At 28.9% G+C, this 22,869-nt stretch overlaps 1 protein-coding gene across 5 annotated transcripts in view; it reads left to right on the forward strand.

Moving 5' to 3' along the window:
- Positions 1-721: 721 nt before the first annotated feature.
- The window catches only part of Oamb (Octopamine receptor in mushroom bodies), a 553,519-nt gene continuing 531,371 nt past the window's right edge, over positions 722-22,869 (forward strand). For 3 of the 5 annotated variants that reach the window (XM_075375815.1, XM_075375839.1, XM_075375832.1), the window contains exon 1: positions 722-1,412. The gene's annotated coding sequence lies outside the window, so the exon portion shown is untranslated. The remainder of the gene's footprint in view (positions 1,413-22,869) is intronic. The other 2 variants (XM_075375823.1, XM_075375847.1) reach the window with 1 other exon arrangement.

Here is a 22,869-nt window from a genome sequence, read left to right on the forward strand (position 1 = left end):
ATCTGAATGCAATACCAGTCATGTTGGGGTAATTTTATTCACAGTAAAGTTTCTGTTATGTATTCCAAAATAATTTTCATCCTTATGTAATGAAATAATAAAATCCCCAAAAAATTAAAAGTTCTAAATTAAAATATAAAAAATATAAAAAGTTAACGAATGAGGAGAGACTCAGGTCTGAGAGAAATTAAAGTTATTTATTAGGATTAGTCAAAAATATGTTTATTAAAATTCTGACAAACAAAAATAGAGATTTTTAGAATTAACCGGTTCTGATGTTGGGTTTTTTATTTTTTATATATAAAATAACTTTTTTTCATATTTTACTAAGTTTCTACCAGTTTCTGATTTGCTTATCTGCTTAATTTTGACTAATTTAATGAATAATTTTAATTTATAAAATATATGTATATATATATAAACAAGTTATTGATTTAAAAATTTATTACACACACTTAAAATCATAATTTCAACAATTTATATATTTTTATTTCCTTTCTCCTACTTTTTAAACATTTAATAAAGTCTAAGAAACTAGTAGACTATCGGTCTGGTTGATTTTTATTGTTCACTGTCATTATTCCAAAACACATATTAGTTTTCATTTTTCATAAGCGGTCCTAAAGTGAATGTGTAACAGTCGGTGATGAGTCTAGGTGTTGGAGGACGAGACTGTAAAGGTAGGAGGGAGGTACTACACAGTAGAGAGCTTGGGGTTGCTTGGTGGTTGGCTGGTCCGCTGCCCGGGCCTAGCGTCGCGGCGCCCAGTCGAGCGTCGAACCTTGACGACGCCGCATGACGCGCGTCTGGTCGGATAGTTTCGGTATTCATCGCTCGTATCACTCACGACCCGAACGAAATAAATATGTGCTAACTTTGTGCAGCTAACTGAAAAATTTTACAGAATTATTGTATTAACAAAAAATCTTATCAAAAGCTTGGAGATTTGCAAGTTTTACTTTAACAAAAATTTCTTTTTTTTTAAGCAGTAACTAATTAAAAGTATTATGAAACTATCATGAACTCGTTTGTGTGAAGTAAAAATCATTTTGCAGATTTTTAATTTCTACGTAAGTGACATATCTATTAACTTTTCCAGTTTTTTTTTTTTGTTTTCAATGTTGCTAGACAAAAATTTATTTTTAATATCCATATGTTAATAAAGTCGCGCTACGAATTCATCGAGTAGTGAGGTAACTGAATTTTTAATTGTTTTTGTACCCAAGAGTTTTACTGGTGTTACCAGTTGTTATTTGTTTTGTGAAACTAATAATAAAGAATTGTGTTAGTGCGTAATTCTAAAAGTAAAACATTGTTATGATTTGAAATTTAAATATTGTCACTTTTTACGCAACTGCAGTATTACAGAAAGTTTGCTTTACAAAATAAATTAAAGTATTTATTTTGCAGTGGTAAGTGATATTAAAATACCTATATAAATACACATTATTGTCTTTTATTTTGATATAAAAGGACTAAAATCTTCTTTTTTTACTTTTTTCTATTATAAAAAAGAACTAAAATTATTTTTTTTTCGTTTTAATGAATCAAAAAACTACTAAAAATTATTTTTTCACATCAAAGGGTCTTTATAAAACATATAAAATGAGTTTTATTATATTACAGATATTTCATTGTTTTGTGAGTGTATATGTGTTTTATTCTTTTTTAATTGATCCGAAAATAACTACTTACATTTTTTAAATACTTGCGCACATATTAATCGAAAATTATCAATGAAAAAAATAATTTCAAGACTTATTTGGCTGTAGTAGCCTACTTATTACAAACGTATAAATTGAAAGTAATTTTTAATTTTGGTATTATTTAGTTAGAGAAAAAAATGTTATATTTTTTAATATTTCATATTTTATTATCTTTTATTTGTATTTTTTTCTCTCGCAGTGAAATTTCTCTTTTAGTTTTGTTGATGCGTTATGTTAAGTTCATATTTTTTTTAAGACAATACCCTTATTTCTGAAACTAATTTAACAAGGAAGCAGCTTGTAGCATATTTACGTTAGAAATCAATAGATAGAACAGGTATTTTTATCTCTTTCGTGTAGTATGCCTAGAACTATTGATTTAAAAGTTAAATAAATATTTCCTTTTTTTTACTTTTAAAAAATAGAACAAAAGTTATCAAATAAGAATTACATAAAAAATCTATTTAAAAAATACCGAAATATCTTTTAATTTATTATTATTGTTATTATTATTATTATTATTATTATTATTATTATTATTATTATTATTATTATTATTATTAGTTTTATTACATAGCATATTATTATTTCTTTTAGGAAGGTAAAAAATAATTTACCTTATATCGTAGTTACAATGCGTAGTACAATATGTATCCTTTACAATACTGCCTGAATTTGTGTCTACTGCTGAATGTTAGCGTTATTAGAGCGTTCAGCTATTGAGAATACTCATTTATTTTACTCAGTTTTTATTATTGAAGTGATTGTGATACAGAAAATTCGGTAATAATATAAAATCAAATTCATACCTGTTGAATGTGTGTGATATGTTATTCAAATACTTTTTTAGTTATTTACTGAATTTAACCGAAGGTAGTTTGAGAAAAAACCTATTATCTTTAAGAAAAGTAGCTGGTTTTTGCGGTATTGCGGATGAAGACTTGAAAAAACGATAAAAGGAAAAACCGATGTGAAGAATTATTTGCTACAAGTTTTATAGCAGATACGTTCATGTTATTAATCGTTGCATCTAATTTTATATTCATCTTACTAAATAATAACTCGTAGCTATCAAGCTTTCAGTTTTACATTTTTTGACTGAAACAAAACTGACTGAAGCGTCTGGCTTTTTTTGTATCAACTATTATCTAACTATGGATTTTAATAAAAATAAGTCAACATGTTTTGTACATTCACCTAAAATGTTTGCTTTTAACTTAGATTTTACCTAAATCTATACGTTTTAAATCAACTGCCTATTAATTTACTTGAAACGAGCTATCTATTAAAGAGTAACTAAAAAAAGAGAAAACCAATCTAAGAGTCGATATATTTATAATTCTTTCTCTGAGTGTATGAAAAAGAAACATTTACCATTGGAAATTATCACATTTTAAAAATCCTTCCTGGTGTAACACTAAGTTTCATTTTGTTCATTAGTTATGTAATTAAAGCTATTAGAAAGACATTTTTTTTATAAATATCAATCAAATTCATTACACTTTCAAATGTTATTCATAAAGGCAGGAATTTTAATTTTATAAATGTTTCATTTCATCCTGATACAAATATTTCCAACAGATTTAAAATTATACTCGTGAAGGTGAATTATGTCAGTTCAAAACTGAAAATACTGGGCTCCATATTGCACGGTTAGGGGTTTACAGTAAGGGAGTAACTTTTGGGGTCTATTGTGCACTGATCTGATTTAATTTTGATCAAATTTTTACTGAAGTATAATTTTTCTAAATACGTATAACACAAATTATTCGTACTTTCTATATTATGTTGAGCAAAATATAAATTCATCTTTCAATGATAATACTAGTTTTATAAATACGTTTAATATATTTATTTCCAAGTAAATTTTTATAAATTATTAAATACTTTATTAGTTTATTGTTAACTAACTCTAAAGATATAAATTGTAAACAGTGTATTTGAATTCTTTTAAAATTAAATTTTATTCTGCAAGCATTTTTATTAGTTGAGTAAAAAAAGATTTTCTAGGATGATGACTAAATAACTGTCACCAACCATAACGTCATCATTATGAATACATAAATACAAGCTACAAATAGCTTTGTGTAAGATTAACAGAGATTTTTTTTTTTAAGTTCCGTCTAAAAACAAAGGTTTTCAATCGTCAAATTCAGTGATATTATAGAATCTACTTTTATTTTTACTCTACAGATTTATAAGAATAAAAACAAGAGAGAAAAAATATATGAAAATCGAGAAATTTTCTTTTTAAAATAAATATGAATAATTACGGATTTATAAATTTTGATTAACATAATTCTGTGTAATTTTTAATTTTAATTTTCGTATTATCTTTAATTAATTATATAATTCTATATAATTATAAATATTCTTATTCATAATTTTAACATATATTTTTTTAATTAATACGTTTAAATTCTAAAAGCGAATTTAGAAAACTAAGTGCAACACATTTTTACAACAATTGTGGATAAACATTATTTTATAATTTTAATAAATAAAAAGAAATTATTATTATTAAAGAGAATTTTGCATGACCCTTTTACGAGTTACATTAACAGATTATTTTATAATTTAGATTACGTTTTATCTGTTCTTTTTCGTGGTTAATTTCATAATTTATATAAGCTAACTTTACTGTTAACATAAAAAATTCCTACAACCAAAAAATCCACACGGTTAAGTGGAATTTTTAATAATATTTTGAATTCTAAAATGAATCGTCCGACTTTAGTAGTCACCTAGACCTTGTTAAAAACAACATCTGGTCGGTTTGTTCGTTAACATGTAATTTAAATAAAATAGTGACTGGAGTACGTTTAAGTACCGTTTACAAAAATTAAAAATCAGAACTTTTCAATTCTTGAACGATCATTTTCATTATATACGACGGAATTTTAAAGATTATAATGAGAATATTTCCGTACTTTAACCATCGAAATGCATAGCTTATTTTGTTCTTGAATCTTAAGTTTTATAGACACATAATTTGAATAAATCAGACATAGCTCAATAACTGATTGCATATTATTTAAATTACTAGTAAAATATTGTAGCAGACATTCGTTTTGCGTATTTAATTTAAATCGTTTTCTTGTTAATCAATTAGTAAAGCACAGTGACAGTTTTGAATATTTTAAAAATGAAATGATCATATAACATTTTTGTTTTAATTTTATTTAAATTTTTAATTTCGAGATGCATTTTCTTAATTTTTTTTTTTTTTTTAATAATTAAGCTCCTTGGTGATATTTTTAAAATTAGAAGCATTTTACATTCTGTTAATACTAATAATTACGTTTGCCTAATGTATTTTTTTTTAATTAAATAATTCATCAGTTCACCCTAGTAAAAATATATTTGCGTATGTGTGTGTGTGCGCGCGCGTGTAAAATTGCTTAAGAGCCTGTATTTTAAGACACTGTTTGCGCTTCTGTCATATAAACCTACATGTCGTATATTGCAAACTGTAATTTCCTGAAGGAAATTCAATTCGACCGAATCAAAATAGGAGTCACATTTGTTGACTGTAATTTTATTATGAGAATATTGTTGTTTTTGGTAATATACAAATTTGATTCGTAATTGAAAATATAGTGCCAAATTTAAAATGTAGCGTGAATTTTAATTACATAAATGAAGAAAAGATAAATAATTTATAAAAATAACTTGCTGCTAGTATTAGGGTTATGATAAAACCTTAGATGTTTCTAATTATTACATTAATATTAATTTTATTGACCATATTTAGAGTTCTGTAGCACATTTGCTGCTTTTATATGCTTTTACATAAGAACAGACTTAATAAGTTAAGTTAAAAAAAAAAGAGATAGTTTGTTAATCTCCAAATGGGGGATTTGGTAACGTCTCCACCTTGATTCAATTATTTACGGGTTTCATTTTCATTCATGCTTACTAATACTCATACATAATAGATTTTGTGCATCATTCCCTTACGAAAAAGCGAATTTTAAAAAACAAATAACTTTCTCCTAAATGAAAAATGAATATAGATTTATTCAAATTAATAAATTTTCTTGTAACTTTCATTTTACAGAAACATATAATCTAGGTAATTGATACTTCCTTATCAGGCAATATATCTGGAAATTGTGAACTGAAACTGTGCACATTTATTATCATCATTTGCTTTCAAATACAATGTGAATTATAGCACAAGTTCTCTTTTATAGATTATGCACCAATTTTATCTTTCTCTGTTCAACTCTCTAGTCTTCAATTTTCGAGCATTGCATTTTTAATTGATTTTGAATTTTTTTGTTTTTTACGGGATCCTATAAACTAGTGTGACTGCAGTTAAAATAAACAGAGATTAATTAAGTTATCAATTAATATTTGTTAAATAAGAAATAATGACAAATTGATAACATATCAAAACTAATAATTTAGTTGACTTTGTGATGTTGATGTTTTATTGGTATAAAATAAAAAAAGAGATTTTACATAACACACGGAGTAACAATGTATCCCGTAAAATTCCTTAATACTTTATTAATCGTGAAATTAAATGTTTATACCTATACTTGATAACAGTAATTGATATTAATATTAAAGAATTACAACTTGTATAGCTTGAATGCAAAAACTTTCTTTTATCTTTTAATTGTAGGATATGTATTTCAAATAGTGATCCGGATTCAGAAGCATGATTTTTAGCTTAAAAATTAAATTGTAAATAATTTTGAGAAATTTAAAATATTAGAACAATTTACTGTGATTTTGTTCATGACGATGAGTGATGATATTAATTTTAAAATATTTGATTATAAAACTTGGTTCGTTTCTGGTAAAAGTTTACATTTTTAATATTTAGCAAGATCTTTTCGGTTAATAACAAGATTTTACGCATATCGTATTTAATTGTTATCATTTAATTGATCATTATATCAAAATAACTTGTGGCTTGTTTATTGTTTGTATGTTTATTTAGAAGAGGCATAAACATTACTGTTTTATTTTAACCTCGAAATCATATTGTCTAATAATATTTTTAAGAAACAAATCATCAATCAGGTGTTCTTGTTCATTCATAATCTAATTTTTCTGAGACTCTACCATAATTGAATTCCGATGCCTAAATACATTATTAATGGAATTATCCAAATTGATTTAAATTACTAATTTAACTCAATCTTTGGTTTAAACCCCTGCCTAGCAACATCATAATTTTAAATAGCTGATACCACTTCACCCTCTGCAATAAATTTAGAAACTACTTTAATTGTTTTTAAATATACAGTATTTTCAAATTTTACACTGAAGCTTTACTTTATTTTCCTTTTCAAACATTTAAAATTTTTATTTTAAATATTTTTCAAATATAAATATCAAACACTGACTTTCCATGGAGATTTTGTAAATAAATTGCATAACAAGCGTGCAATGACTTACATTAAAATATTTTTTTTTAAATCCATTCATTATGTAATATTTTTAAAATAATCTACCTGTCCTATGAAAAGAAGTAAAACATTTTTATTAAATATGGTTATATCAGAAAAATATATTCAATTATAAAATTACAACATAAAAATTATAGATCGTTTATATAAAACATAAATCTTGTGGAGTAATGGAAAATTATAGAAAAATAATAATTACTAACGTTACTATTGAATAAAATCACAAATCTAAATTATAAAGACGTTAAAAAAAACGAAAACTTGTAAGTCAATACAGATTTATTATGGCTCCACTATCATCATCATTTGGTACATCAATAGATTACTGTAATTTGTTCCATATATTTATTATAAGTGTTATTATTATTATTGAAGAAATAGTACTCTACAAATCTTTAGAAAATGAAAGCAATATGTTTTCATTAAATTGTTTATTACTATTTTGTTAAAATGAAGCTAGAATGTGATATCCAGCCTCTGTCGGGTTACGTGCTTATATAAAACTATGTAAATATATATAATCCTGTAGATTAACTTTTAACAATCGCTCTTTTTTAAATATATTTCCTTCTAAAAAGCTCCTTAAGACTATCTTTTTACCAGCAGTTATTTGTTTATAAACTAAATAATTTACTACTCTTTTCTCTTATTTTATATATTTTTATAGAACATCAGCGATAGTGAATGAGGATATATCCGTTTATGAACACGTCTATTACTATAAAAAAGTATGTCGATACGTTCTTGTTGGCAATCAATCCACAGTTTTCATCTTATTCAAGTGAACATCCATTAAACAGTATTCTTCCTGATCAACGCCTAGCTGTTTCCATGTTACTTGTAATTTTTACTATGAATTCCTCTTGTACACTGAAATAATCTGGTCGGTAATAAGCGAATGTAATTACAGATTCATAACTCTTTCATCGCGTAGAGTTTATACATAGGAGTAAAACATATATATAGTATAGCTGGAATTCTTTTTTATTTTGTAAAAGATTTTTGGTGCTGCAGCTTACTATTTAAAACGTTTACATACATCTTTTAGAATATATAAAACGTCTGTAAAGTGAACAATTAAAGATATAATTTGATAAATCTGATAAGACACAATTTTTTGAGAAATATAAAATACACTAGTATATTTATAAAAAATTCCTTGTCAGTCAATATTTATTTTATAATACAATAAATTATGTATTGAAAAATAAATTATTAAAATAAAAACACTTTTGAACACTACTGTTTTTTTTTTTTTATTCTTTCAAAGCTTATTTACAACCGTTTACATTTAATTAAACCTTTAGTAAATTGGATCACATCCCAAATCACATGATAAGGAGTTCTCGGCGAACTCCTCAAAATTACACAAGAAGTATAATTACAAAAAAAGTATATGTAAAAAAAATTGAAATTAAGAGTTGAATAGATAATGCGCATTACTCATATCCGAGGTTACTATAGATATACTATTCCAATATGGGGACACCTAATTCTAGAACGTGCAGTCCGTTCACCTTCTAATCTTCCCTATTATATAGTTATTTCACTGCCAGGTGATTTATGTAATAGTTATGCCGAAGTTTTTAATTTCAGCTCAGAAGCTGTAATTTCTTTCACACGGACAGTATTTCTAAACAATCCTGGATCTTATTGCTCCTTGTAAACCAAGGTGTTATACACCTCGCTAGCGTATTCTGAAAGCACTGTAAGATAACATTGCCTGTGTTCGCGGTACCCCATAAATCCAGATAAGTTTTACAATTGTTCAGTAAACCAACAGCTTATTATTATAAAAGGACAAACGAGAACGTCTGCCCAATAAACAAAACATCTCCTTGAAATTTATATCAAGTAGCCATCTCTTACCTCTTATATGAACTCTCAACGTTAGGCGATGATCGAGGTATCAATCTAGGTACCTGACTTTTTAGATCTGTAGAATTACAACGCCATCAAGGTGCGCCAATGGGCAGTCAACTCTTCTCATCGTGAATGTCACATGGTTCGATTTTGCTTGCCTAACGCGTATTCTCCATGAACTTAACCATCTGTTGATTAAATCCAACTCAGATTGTAGGTTATTTGATATAGGTTGGGCAGAAGTCACAGTAACCTCGTCTATAGTTAAAAGGTCTGCAGTAAATATGGAATTAATACCGGCGCGTTGTAATTAAATTTAAAAATATTGACATCTTTTTAAAAAAATGTATTTGTTTTATATTTCTCACGCTCTATCTATTTGTATTCCTTATGGCCTAAAAAAATGTGCATCTTAATGCACATAATGGAATAATGGAAACTTCCAGATTCCTTATTCGCCCGGTAGTGCTTAATCAGTAATGAAGTAATCTATTTAACTTGTCTAGGCAAAGAAATAAGACTAAATTTTTAATAATATGCTTGTCTGATTGTAGTAACATAAAACCTGCATCAAATAAAACTAAAAATTAGTTAACCTTACAAAAATAAATCTGATGTGGGCACCACATTACTTCCTTGTACGCCTGTTAAATTACATATACACATTTTTTTAAAATGAAAAGTACATACAATTTTATTTCATTAATAACTTCTGATATTTTTCATAGTTTTTTGTTACGGTTATTAATGAATTATTATTTATTGTAAAATTTTTATAATTAGAGGTTAATAAATATTAATAAATTAATATAATTAATTTAAAAAATAAAAAGGTGATGAAGTCGGATTCGAACCGATGTGCCTTCTTGTAACATCCAAATATTTCATTAATTAAAATTTCATTTGCCTCTGGAACCAATGAAAATAAATTCTATTTATGATAGATCACTTAAAAGCTCTCAAGGAGGGCTTATTACTTCAGTTAAGTAAAAGTCGGTTAAGTTCATTCGATTGCAATCAAAAAGGGAGGTGCACAATTAGTACAACAGCCCTAAATCCAAAATATCAACATCCTTCGGCTAATCGTTATGCGAGATACATAAGTACGTACATACATACATAGTACGTACAGACGTCACGCCAAAACTAGTCAAAATGGATTCAGGTATGGTCAAAATAGATATTTCCGTTGAATTCTGAAAACCGAAATTTTTCGTGATAACAATACTTCCTTTACTTCGTACAAGGAAGTAAAAATGTGTAATTTGATATACGAATGCCGTTTAAATTCTATTTTTTGGCTATATGTGTATTTTGATGCTAAACTAAGATGCAGAAATTGAACTCTAACTATTAGTTTAAATAAGCGCTCTAAAGAAACTAAAATATTTTGATTTATTTAGAACATTTGAATCATTAGAGTTACTTTAAATTTTTTTCCTGTATTTAAATATATTAAAAAACAAATTTAAATACTTAGGAATACAATAGTCATATTAATTTTTAGCGTCTGGATTTGATTCCACCGGGTTGGCTTGACATTTTTCATACTCAAAAAAATCCATTTTTTGCAAGTAATTGTAATAAAGGGATTAGCCTGTAACTGCTAAAATAAATAAAATAAAATAAAATCAAGCGATAAGTTGTATTTTAGTATATTTTATTTTTTAAGTAAATATTAGTTCACAGTAATTTTAGTCTTTTGTTGAGCTATAAGTATTTTTTTATGTTTATAATTTACGAGTCTCCATTCAGCTACAAGTTTAATATCGGTTACGTTAATAATTGACGGCGGTGGAACTCCAGTCGCATGACAAGAGTTAATTCAGCTTGGATAATCAAGCAATCTGGATTTTCGGTACATTTTATAAGTAATTTTCAAATCGCATTTAACAGAAAAATCGAAAATAAATAAATTGAATAAATTAATGTATACAATGAGACAGAATTAAATGTACTTTAATACTTAAAAATTAAACTGAAAAATACATCGGTCGGTTAATGTCTCCTGTTTTAGTTCATCGCCTAAAAAATTGATTGTGTATACCTTTATAAAAGAATTACTAATATAAGAAACCAAAATAAATACACATTTTTTTTTAAAGAAAAAGATAACAATAATTGTGGTAGCTAAAATCATATATTTATTATGGAGTTTACATGTCCAATTTTGTGCGTAGTGAGAAATTGAGAGAGCGTTCGGGTAAGCGGACTTATTTTTGGTAATGTTAGTTTACGACCGTATTAGTTTGTATATTTGCACGTACAAAATATTATTCTGATATCAGGTACTGCATGAATGAGTCTAGAAATACTGAATTAAATTGTTTTGAAAATAAACAAGCGACAGCCAAACACAGGTAGTGTTTCATGTTTGAAAGAGCCTGACAGATACAAAACACAGCTTACAATCAAAAGTATATTCATGCAATGGCTTCAAGCGTTATCTAGTATCCGATGTGGTGTGTGGTGGAGCTTTATTGTAAACCTTTTAATGCAGTTATAGGTGAAATGTAAAGCTTGCGGGATTTAACTGATAACGAATACCTGATATATTACATTCTGTCATCATTTTACTCTACGATATGTATTTATATAAATATAATTTCCAAATCCTATACTTGGCTGATGTTTACTAAGTAGGTAAGTGTGTGTGAATTGTAATGGTGTGTGTGAAATCCCGGACTTATTTTAGCTTTATAAACATACTGCGTTTTAGAAAATTTTTGTAGCCACTTTATTAACAATAACTGTACATTTATAAAATTAGTTTTAATAATATGACTTACCTAACGGTATGAAATAAAACACACTTTCCATCGAGATGTTAAATTAGCATATTTATTGTATATTTTACAATATAAAATATATATATTTTATATTTAATATAAATATATTAAATATAAAATTTATATTTTGTAATTTTATTTATTGTATATTTTACTTAGTCGCTCAAATAGTTTTGTTACTCAGATATTTGCAATATTAAATGCACTTTTATTTTAATCAGATAATTTTTGTTTTTAGAATTAATAAACTGTTAAGAAAGAAAATTTATAACTGCAGATTTAAAACTTGGAGTTTCAGACAGAATAATACTGAGTGGGCATTCTAATGTGTTAGAATATATTACTAACACCAATTAGAATCTAACACATTTTAATTTACATTTTGGGTTTACGCAGTACCATATTATATGACGAACAGAATGATCGAATAGCTGCAGCAAGCTCTACCAATCCGCACAACCAGTTCACACAACAATAATTCTTACTCCATTTAATATTAGCAAGCAAATATCACACGGAATGGATGAATTATTTCCTCTAAAACAGTTGTATTTTTTCTAAAGTTCCTATGCTCTAGAATTAATATTTCAACCTTGTAAATTTATCATGTTTCTGTAAAAATGTGATAAATATAAAGAAAACTTATTTTACTCCAGTCATTCAAATTTTTAAGCAATACCACAGATTACGGATTCACAGAAAACGTTCCTGATCGATCTCCTTGAGGTGATGAAAACGCGCTGGAATTTTGTGAAATGTCATATTAAAATATTGCTATTTTATCAAACGGTATTCCTTTTATGGTTTTAAATGTTCAGATAAATAGGACGGAGATTCTTTAATATTGTCTAAGAGATAAACTGCTGTTTATATTTACATCTGTTTATAGATACTTTTTACATCTAAGGTATTTTTTCCAATTTTCCGTGGTAATTAACTTGTAATCTTTAACCATTAAACACTTAACGCCGCCATTGTTTTTTAATGATGTATTATGGTACAACTTTGTGTTAAATCGATCCAAACCATTTTTATGTGATTAAAATAGCAATAGTATGGTGCGAAGATATTATTGAAGAAAAAGTGGTTACCGTAATACTTAAACACGTTTTTCTGCATCGCTTTTTATATTTGCATTTTTTTATATGTCCCATTTTTTTTTTATTGAATTTATTAAAAAAAAAGATCAAATAAATTGAGGATTATTTCCCTATTTAGTGAATCACGTGTAGCATCCTTTTTTCTTCCTGTATACAACCTTTTATTTTTAAGCCAAGTACATGTGTACCTTATTATAGATATAAGAGGCAAAGTTTCTGCTTTCCTGTTGTGATACTTTGCATTGACAATCACGCTTTGTTGTTTTCCTATGCTCCCATATTTACCTAACTATTATACGTAAAAAACAGAATCGTGGCAAAGCTTTGACATTATGTTAATTAAAATAAATTATTCTAATGTTTGCGCACTACAAAGATATCAGCATAAATCAGTACTATAAATAACATGTTTGTCATTATATATGTTACCGTTTTCCACTTGATCATTCGGGTATTTGTAAGTATTGAAAGGACGAAATATGATAATTATATTGGGAAATTTTAGTTAATGAATTTAAGAATGTTTTTGTTTATACGTTTTATTAATAACTAATAAGAGACCAAATAAAATTGTTTAAAAATAAAAAAGAGCCAACCCGAAATCCTTTAATGATTTAAGAAACAAAGAACAAATAATTTAAATGTCAACCCTCGAAAATATAAAAACATTGTCTCCGATAATTATATTGACGTTTCTTACGTATTTCTTCATATGAATACCATCAACCAATTAACTACTTGTGATTAAGGAGAAGATATTTATTATTTTGAGCTTTTTAAAAATGTTTTTATTTATACAACATCTACGTTTCTGATAGCGAACACCATTTTTAAAAGAACGAATTTTTCAATGCTCAAACAAAAATTCAGAAGTAAATGTTTTCTGTTTGATTTTCATGAAATAAGATTTGTTCGTAAAATACAGATTTACTTCCAGATTGTATTGAATTTTCTTAAAAAAAGCCCCATTTAAATAAACTTCCTAGCTAGAGATCTTACCAGATGATTTCGATCACTATGGAAAGTAAAAATTATAATATTCTTGATGAATTTCACGTAATCATATATAACGTATGATCATATGTCCATGTAGTATATGGTTTCCGACCTTAAGGGCCATTTCTTTATATTTTTTTATATAAGGGCCATTTTTTTTATATTCGTTCACTCTAAACAGCGTTGATGAATGATATAAACAAATATACAGTTATGCTAAACAATTATTAAAAAACGACTAAACGATTATTGAAATAAATTAAAAAATCATCATTATATTTTTCGTGTTAGATTTTCAGTAAGATGCTCTTGAGGGTAATTAGGTAATAATTTTTTTGTTTGTTGAAATATATTTACTATAACGCCTATAGACTGAATAATAACAGAAAACATCTGGGTACGAATTGTTATAATTTTTAATTTCTAAACCATCAATGCAATCAAACTAAACAGTAATATGTTTTATGTTAGTTTTAAGAATTCGTTTAAATAGAAATAACTCGTAATTTTCACTTAAAGAAAACCGCGGAAAATAAGATTTTTGCATTCAGTTTATATTTAAATCTTTGAAAATCTATAACATTGTAAAAAATAAATAAAATTCACTGTGCAATGTAAATTGTAATAACGACTGCTAAAATATTACTTATAATTAATTAAAGTTATTTTTTATTTATTATTTTTTTTTTTTTTTTCATTCCGTAGGGGAGGAAAAAGCTCTGCCAGCCGCCGTCAGGCCCGCACTGACGGCAGTGCGGGGCTCTCATCCGCTAAAAAACCTCCCCTCCTAGCCGCAGGGACCGGATCCAAGCCATATGGTATGTACCCCTGCATGATCACCCAGGCACTCTACTATCCGAATCCGTGTGACCGGAAGGGGTCTCCAGGGGGCGATCGACGACTCCGAGGGGCCCCGCCGCCCACCCCAGAAGCTGGCCTCCCTTGATCGTCATCGTCATCGAACTTCAAGTCTACATAGATTCTCATCTGCTCAGCCTGCCGTCGCCTCTCTTCATTGGCCTTCTCTTGTATCATTGATGCGATCGTAGTCGAGACACACTCCCACTTGTTGCTATTGCTGAGCATCACCTCGATTATATTGTTGGCCCCCTCCACAACCTGATCCTCGAGCACAACGCGGAAGTTGCGCCATCTAGGGCAAAAAAATACTACATGCTCTGTTGTATCCAGTCCGCCGCAATCGTGACAGCGACTTGTATGGCATCTGCCCATCCTGTACAGGTAGTCCCGAAAATATCTCAGACAGGAACTGAGTGAATTCGTAGCCTGTGTTACCATGCTTTCGCTCCACCCAGTTTCTGACGTCTCTTATGAGCCCGTAGGTCCACCTTCCTTTGTCCTAATCTCGCCATCTGTCACGCCAAGCCATGTAGAGTCAAGTTCCTCCTTTCTGTCCCCTCCATTCACTATTGAAGCTCTCATTTGCGCTTGTAAGTCTATAGGCGGTACTCCAGCTATAACCGAAGCCGCCTCGGCGCTGGTCGTACGATACCCTGCGATGACACGTATGTTTAGCCTACGTTGTTGCATAACCAAACGCCTCACGTTCCTGGCCCTCGAAAACGCTTCCAGTCATACAGGAACTCCATAATAACACCACCGAAGAGTACACACGTGGCCAACAGTTTCCTCTTACTCGTTTGAGGACCGCCAATTAAAGATATTGAGAATATTAAATAATTTATTTGTTTAAAAACAAACAAAAAGATAATAATTCCAGTTTTAAATTATGATAAATATTGTTACATACTATTTAAATAGTTATATCGTATTATAAGAAAAAGTGAATAACTTAATTTGTAAACGATGGTTTAAAATATTTACGAATAACAAAACGATCAAGCGTATTGTTAACGGCTTTCATTAAACGTTATCTCCCAACAAAAATAAAAAATCAAGATAGAGCGCTGAAAAAAACGGAATAACTTTCGTGCATCCTGCATATCTATTACAAATAGGTTTTATATGTAACTAAAGTTAAAGTTCAACATGTAATTATATTTAAATTTTATATATTGAATAATTTTTTAAAGTGGCAGATTTTCTAAACGAAGAGGAAAGAGAATCAAGTAACATTAGTACTCATAATTAATATTTTATAAAATTACAACTAGATTGTAAAATTTATTCAAATGTTAAATAAATAGAACTATAAATACTTCTTTATTAAAGGTGGATTTATTAATAGATAATTAATTTAAAACGCCATTAACAAATAATGCTAATATGCATGTTGAATTACATGTTTTCAATAATATTAGTACAAAGCTGACAATCATGCTATTTCAAAGCTCGTGAATTGTTGGCGCACTCTATACATCCTTTCTGTAACTCATGTTTTTTAAATTATAGTACTGTATTCATGCCTTTAAATTAAGTTTTATTTTTTTCGACTTTTATTACAATGAGCGTTTGAAACAAGCTAAATACATCGCATATTGTAACGCTGCTAAAGATATTATAACAAACGCGTTCTCTATAATCTATTATTAACAATGATATAAGTTATCCTTTACTTTAGGCTAAATGTAACAATGTATAAACCGCAATAGTCAATCCGAAAAAAAATTTTAATTTGCGTAAAAGTCGATTTTGTTTTTGGAGTTTATAAAATATTACACTTAAAAGACATGCGTTATCATTCGTGATATAATTATAAACGGCGTAATAACTTAGTTATACATATTATTATTAGAAATACACTATTCAAACGGTTTTAAATGTTAGATACCCAGTTATTAAAACAATTTCGTTTACTTTCAAAACTTAGTAAAGAAATAATGTTACGAAATATTTATATAACTTTTTTTTATATAATATTCTGAGTTATTTTAATTACAAATTTGGAATTCTACTGATACAGTAGATTTTTTCGTTTTTTACCGCTGGGACCACGGTTAGGTATTGCTTCAGAGGATGAGATAAATGAAAATTTTTTTAGAACGTGAAAATAACATACCTGACCGGGATTCGAACCCGGGACCTCCGGATGAAAAACCGAGACGCTACCACTCACATCACGGAGGCCGGCGATACACTAGTCTTAATTTGTTTAATGTATACAGCTTTTTTGTCCCTTACGAATGCTAGAAAACATATATGCACAGTACATATATGAAGGAACAATAATATTATTATTTACAAATAAATGTTAACAAATAAATTTATTTTATCTAGTTTATATAAATATTTATTACGTGTATTGTAATAGTTTATTTTTAATTTGAGTTTCTTTTTTGTAACTTCATTTCCTCGATAGTAGGTAATAGATGGCAGCACTTATTTTAACAAATGAAGAGCCTTAGTTATTCGTTAATTTTGTGTACTTATGAACACAATCTTTATAAAATTATGTAATACTAAAAATACATTTTGCAGTTTTTTAACTTTTTTAAAACATTACAATCAGATAAATCGTCAATTTGTTAAATTATATTTCTTCACGTAAAATACTGTAAAGACTACATGGTTAAGTAACCGATTAATTAAATTGAACATCTATTCGGCATTCAATCACAATGGATAATTTCCTGGCCAGTATTAAAATATATTCCTGGTAATTTTAGATTAACCATTAAAGTATTTACAAATGGAAAAATTAATTACTGTATAATAAATATCATTATAAACAACCTCTTTCACATTCCAAATCTGAAACTACTAACGAGACTTGATTTAAAAAAAAAAAACGTTTTGTTAAAGAATTTAATGAGAAATTAATAAACTAAAACAGTTAATGAGAAAGTCGGCGTCCGTTCGTACTTGTGTGGGTGGACGCAAATGATGAAACGCGGGGACTCTGGCACCTCGGAGAAGTTATGACCGAGTTCCGGCGGAGGAACTTTTGGGAAGTTTCTGTTAGAGGCAGGCATTTGAGAAAGTCCGAATCTAGGCGCGGTCTTTCCCAGTAGTGGTGGCTGTTGGGTTGCCTCCGTTTGTAGCAGGCACTAAAAGACCGAGACAATATTCAAACTGGCACCGGACATTCTGAAAGTTAAGAATGAGGAATATAGGGAATGACAGGCAGACAAGGAAGACTCATTTGAAGTTAGATCGGTAGAGATAACCTCCAGTGTCTGAGGTGAAGAAAACGGACCGGTGAGTGAGGGGCTGACGGGCAGTCCCATGCGGAGCCGTCGTTCGAACCCGTGCCGCGGATGGGCGACAGTGATGAAGCACTGTCGCCCATCTCCTCCGCGCCCGAAGGAACCTCCCGGGGCTGCGTACCACCTACACTAACGGATGTATTTGGAACAAGAACCAGCTACACCAAAGGATGTTGGACGTAGGAAAATAAGTAACTAATACTAGAGAACAACCTACTCCAACACTAATAAAGATGTAATAAAGATTTCCGTAATCCACACTTATTGAAATTATAAATATCAGAGCAACCGTGTAGACAAATAAGTATACTACCAGATATGATCAATGAATCGGTCATTAATTTTATACTACTCGAAGACTGTGAACACGGTGAAGCTGAATGTAATAGAGTCTGCTGTGGAAATAAAGTTCAACAGTGTATTGGGTGGTTTACTCCTGTAACATTTTAACAAATGAAAAGCCTTAGTTATTCGTTAATTTTGTGTACTTATGAACACAATCTTTATAAAATTATGTAATACTAAAAATACATTTGCAGTTTTTTAACTTTTTTAAAACATTACAAGCAGATAAATCGTCAATTTGTTAAATTATATTTCTTCTGGTAAAATACTGTAAAGACTACATGGTTAAGTAACCGATTAATTAAATTGAACATCTATTCGGCGTTCAATCACAATGGATAATTTCCTGGCCAGTATTAAAATATTGTAACAACTGCAAACAATCCGATAAGACTGGCATACGACGAACTAGAAAAAGAACAAGACAGAAGACTACTACAGCGGATAGAATCGAAAATAAAACAAATTGAAGAATATAGAGAGACTGTTCATAAAAATAATGACAACACTAGAAATACTGACGAAACCACGGCCGTGCCGAACAAAGTTCACGAGAAACAAGACTATTTGACAATAACGAACAAAAACTTACATTGCACCGAGAAGATATGTAACACGGCTGACATTTAAACGAGACGAAATAACTCTAACGGACCAACAGATTTAAGACATAAAACAGATAGTGAAAAATACATACATGCAGCTTTGCGCTGAATCCGCTGAGGGATCTGGTTTCCATTTTCCAGCTCCTGGTAGAAAGGAATGGGATTGAGGTATATATACTTAGCGATTGTGAATACGTTGAGTCAGGTTATAAGAAAGATGATATGGTCAAGTATATTAACGATTTTAAATCAAAATTACAAACTGACAATGACATGGATACAACACAAAAAAAAAAAACGCAGGGATTCCATCTTACGACACGACAACGGAGGAGGAAGAGGTAGTCGCGATAACCATATCAAAGACAAAAACGATAAAACAATTACAGATGGTCAATGCACCTTCTCTATGGAGATTTGTATACAGAACAATAATAACACATACAATGACGGACAGGGAGAAGACAGCACAAGAACCACAACGTCTCATTCCACCACCAAAAAGAAAAAGGGAACTAAACGCACGAGAAAAAACGATAAAAAAAATCGAAAACTGAACATACAAGAAAACGAAATAAGAAACACAACAGAGACGACACAGACGGACATACATGATTTAATGACTACCACTACAATTTTGGTAATTTCGGAATTCATTTCACTTTCTGAAAAGATACTGTTTATTGAGATTATTATTGAACGAAACATTTGTTTCTTTTTAACCTTTCTCAAAGGAAACTAAGAAATGATTTCATAAATACCAATTGCAAAAAATGTAAAATAGTTTCCTTTGACTTTGGGTGTGTTACTATATTTAACTACACATTATACGCATAAAACATTATATTGTAATACTTTTTAAATTTTAAATGTAATTTCGAAGGACTTTATTAGGTAGTCTGGATTTATTATATAGCTGTAACAAGAAGAGATCCCAGGAATTCTATTCCGGAAATATATTTAAATAAATGAAAATTCTTGTTTTATATAAAAATTAAAATTTGTAAATGTAATTATTTTACTCTACCGTGAATGGGGAGCAAACATTAAACAAAACCTTTCTTCAAATAAGAACAGTCATCAAGCCAAAAAATGAAACATTATGAGTGGAATGCATCCATTTTATTAAATTAGTTCTTAAATAACAAAAATGTTGAAAAATATGTGAATATACTTCTTTAGAATCCCGTATGAAAGCTTTGGAAGCCTTTAAATAGTAGCGAAGGAATAAAAGGTACATTAAAAATTTCGTTGTGTTAAATAATATACTCTACGCTTAAAAAAAGGAAAATTTCAATTAACACTCGACTACTCCATGTACGTTAATTTATTGAATGAGTTCTAAACCTAAATGTTAAAGATATTCAGGCACACTTTTCTTAATAATAGCTATTCAAAGTTGTTTTCCGATTCTTGACAAATTCAATTAGTAAACAAATAAGTTAATAATGGACCTACTCAACTCAAAATTTTCTTCAATATTTAATTAAACAGAGATACGCTAACAAAGAACAACAATTAACTGTATAAAATATAGATAAGAATTTGTAATAATTAATTCTTAAATTCACAAGCGATATTTTAATTAAATAGGCATAATTTCATAGAGATCGAATGAAAAGAATTTCAAATCCCGATTTTCATAAGATCTGTTAAGTATTTACTGATCCAAGTTCTTAGCAATAGATAAATATTGTTAAAGTTTGCGAATTTTCCTCTTACGCTGCATTAAGGAGTTAATATTCTAAAATCTTGGATTGCCAACCACCGAAAATAAATTGAAAAAATACCAACCCAATAATAGTTTAAAATAAAAACATCTTACAAAGAAAGAAAAATACTCGGATGATAATTTGAAAGAATTCTTCTTAGGTGTTCAAGAATAATCTAATCATCAAAGACAGTTGTTTATTTTAATTTTAGTTACTTATGTTCTTTAAAAAGAAAATATATTACTCTAAAATTCAGATGCAGAATTAGTTCCGGCAATGAAGTTTTTGAATAATATTGTTAATGGTATCAGACTGAAAAGAATTATTTATAGCATTTATCAGAATAAAATGGGAATAATTTTCTGTGAAAACAAAAAATGAAGAACCAAACATTAAAAAAGGGGTGCTACAAGGCTGTTCATTGTCTTCATATTTGTTCAACTTATATATACAAGAAGCCATCGATAGAGTTAGAGGGGAAGTGAATGAAGGTTTAAAGATTCAGTGAGAAAGAGTTGACAAGTTGTGATTTGCAGATGATATAGCTGTAATTGCAGAAAGCAAAGAGGACTTGCAACGAATTTAAATGTTTTGGAAAAAGTATTGAAAGAAGAATTTCACATGTGTATTAACAGTCATAAGACCAAAATACTAGTATACACTAAGAACAGGACGATTAAACAACAATAAAACTGAGAGGTGAGACTATTCAGGAAGTGGAAGAGTTTAAATATTTGGAAAGTAAAGTAACAGGTGATGGAAGACTCAACAAAGAAATAGTGAGTAGAATAAAGCAGACAAAGGACACTTTAACAAAAATAAAAATATTTTTACAGCAATAATATAAGTCATGAGGTGAGAAATCAGTTACTGAGAATATTTGTATAGAATATTGCATTGTATGGAAGCGAGTTATGGACAATTGCAGGAGAGAAAAAGAGGAGATTTCTGGCTTTTGAAATATGGCGTTACAGAAGGATGATGAAGATAAGTTGAATGGAAAACGAAGAAGCACTTAAAAGAGTTAACGAAGAGAGAAGCTTTTTGAAACAATTAAAAAGAAGAAAAGCTCAGCTAATAGGACAAATTCGTAGGTACTAAGGTCTAATTAATAGGGTGATAGAATGACAGATAGACGGGAAAAATTGTAGGGGAAGCCCTCGGTTGGAGTTCATAAAACAGATAATGGACGGTATGATTTGTGATACTTACTTGGAGCTAAAGAAAAACGCTGATAAGTGAAAAAAGTGGCGAGCTGCTGCCAACCAACTTAAGGCCTGTTAACTAAAGATCAGCTGCTTGGTAGATTTTTAAAAAAATATGAATAATTTCCTTTTTTATATAGATTCACGTGACTGTATTTCATTTAATAATATGTGAACTATTGCTGATAAATTCTTTTCTTTCAGTTCATTCATTTAGGAAATTTCTGAACATAAAATCTGTGCAAGATACTACTGCATCTCTTCCTTATCGTATTTTTCATTTTAATCATATTGAATTATTATATATTCCTTAAACCTGAAAAATGCACAAATTAAGATACGATTGACATACGCAAGGTTATCTTAATTAACATTTTACAAAAAATACTTTCAAAAGCATTGTTCACCGAATGAAATAATCATCGTTTACTTTTTAATCGGTTAAATCTTTCATTCTCAAAGTGGGCGATAACGCCCCCTTTTAGACGCTGAAGGTCTTCAGGGAGGGCGTAGAAGGCCCACAGAAAATTAGGGACGTTCAGGCGGTCTAGAAAGGTGATGGCCGATTAAAAAAATTATGTTTTTTTGATATTTCAAACTAAACTTAAGTACCTACACACTAGTACAAAAAACTATGTATATTTTATGATAAAGAATGATTGAATTCAAACTACTTTAACTTTACAACCAAGAGGCTTAGAGAGAAATAAAAAAAACAATAATGGATTTAGTGCTGTAGCATAGTTGTTAACCAAAAAGAGAAATCGGCTGCATGTTACTGTATGCGAAGACTTACGGCTGTTTTTAAGTAAATTCAACCCCGATATTAACAAACTCGTTAAAACACATCAGATTCATCCTTCACATTAATGTAAGTGTAATTTTTTAATTGAAAGTTTTGTTTTAATTATTGTATTGTTGTATCGAATATAGTATCACTATTTTGGTTTTTTAATTAGTTAGATACAATTCTTACTTTTTTTGAAAGCAATTTT

Source organism: Lycorma delicatula, chromosome 1, assembly GCF_047948215.1.
Source record: "Lycorma delicatula isolate Av1 chromosome 1, ASM4794821v1, whole genome shotgun sequence".
Taxonomy (NCBI): Eukaryota; Metazoa; Arthropoda; class Insecta; order Hemiptera; family Fulgoridae; genus Lycorma; species Lycorma delicatula.